This window comes from Rhinolophus hipposideros (assembly GCF_964194185.1).
Source record: "Rhinolophus hipposideros genome assembly, chromosome: 2".
Classification (NCBI taxonomy): domain Eukaryota; kingdom Metazoa; phylum Chordata; class Mammalia; order Chiroptera; family Rhinolophidae; genus Rhinolophus; species Rhinolophus hipposideros.
The window spans coordinates 93,599,642-93,601,285 of NC_138048.1; the positions used below are offsets into that span (position 1 = coordinate 93,599,642).

Sequence of the window (1,644 nt, forward strand, 5' to 3'; positions counted from 1 at the left end):
ATTACATAAGTTTCATGTGTACAATTCTATAATACATCATCTGTATATGACATTGTGGGCTCACCACCCAGAGTCAGTCCTCCTTCTATTATTTTCATTGGCTATTTAGAATTGTTTCATGATCAAATAGCAATTGATAAAACTACATTACAGTGGTCTGTTACCCATCTAAATTAGTCTCTGTTGATCATTTATCAAAACTGCCAAATACCTTACGAAACTTTTCAAAATCATAGTAGCAGGTGTTCAAACTTCAAATGTACAAGGATTTCTGCAGGAAACTTCAGCCAGGCCTGCGAGGAAACCATGTTTTGAAACAAGTATGACATGATGTCACTGTTTGGAGCCCTCAGGGCAGGATTCATCAAATTGAATATGCAATGAAAGCTGTCAAACAAGGTGCAGCCACAGTTGGTTTGAAATAAAAACCTCACGCAGTGTCGGTTGTACTGAAGAGAGCACAATCAGAACATGTAGCTCATCAGAAAAGAATTCTCCATGTTGACAACCATATTAGTATCTCAATGGCAGGACTCATGACTTATTACTGATGCTAGACCGTTAGGTAATTTTATGTGCCAGGAGTGTTTGGATTCCAGATTTGTGTTTGACAGACCTCTTCCTGTGTCTCATCTTGTATGTCTAATTGCAAGCAAGACCCAGATACCAACACAAATATATGGCTGGAGACCATATGGTGTTGGGCTGCTTATTGCTGGTTATGATGATATGGGCCCTCATGTTTTCCAAACATGTCCATCTGCTAACTATTTTCACTGCAGAGCTATGTCCATTGGAGCCCATTCTCAATCAACTCGTACTTACTTGGAGAGACATACGTCTGAGTTTATGGAGTGTAACTTGAATGAACTAGTTAAGCATGGTCTGCGTGCCTTATGAGAGACACTTCCTATAGAATAGGTCTTAACTACAAAGTATATTTCCAGTGGAATCATTGGTGAAGACTTGGCGTTTACAATATATGATGATTATGATGTGTCTCCATTCCTGGAGGGTGTTGAAGAAAAGCCACAGAGAAAAGCACAGCCTCCTCAACCTGCTGATAAACCTGCAGAAAAGGCAGATGAACCAATGGAGCATTAAGTGATAAACCAATCTATAAGTGTATTATCAAATATGTAAGAATGTAAGAACATGTACTGATGACAATAATCTATACTTTGAACCAAAACATCTATAGTGGTGACATTTTTGGAACTCAGTCCAGGTGTGAATTTTTTCCAAGCACCTTCACAGTGAACCGTATACTGTGATTCAGTTTTCTTTGAAAGGGTCCATACAATCATTTTCTAGAAAGTATAGTTATCTTTACTAATATTTTTATATAAAGAATATAGTGTATTTATGGTTTTAGAGACAAATGTAAAATAAAATTGTTTCACCTGCTGGGGGAAAAATGTACAAGGATTTTACAGTTATCTCTGTCATAAACAATTAACACTACAAATCCTTATTGTGAAGTGATATTTGTAGCAAGAAGGATTGATTATTAAATATTTGAATTCTAAAAATGCATGTGTTTTGAACAAAACAATTAAGAAGAATATTTACATTAAATTTATATAGGGTGGAGTCCCAAAATTATTTCTTCTTAAGGCTACAATATTCTTCTTCTTCTCTGTC

General features: G+C 36.1%; 1 pseudogene across 1 annotated transcript; it reads left to right on the top strand.

Moving 5' to 3' along the window:
• The first annotated feature begins 326 nt into the window (after positions 1–326).
• LOC308510270 (proteasome subunit alpha type-1-like) lies at positions 327–1,104 on the top strand (annotated as a pseudogene). Its single transcript has one exon. The product of its transcript is annotated as a proteasome subunit alpha type-1-like (transcript).
• The last annotated feature ends 540 nt before the right edge of the window (positions 1,105–1,644 follow it).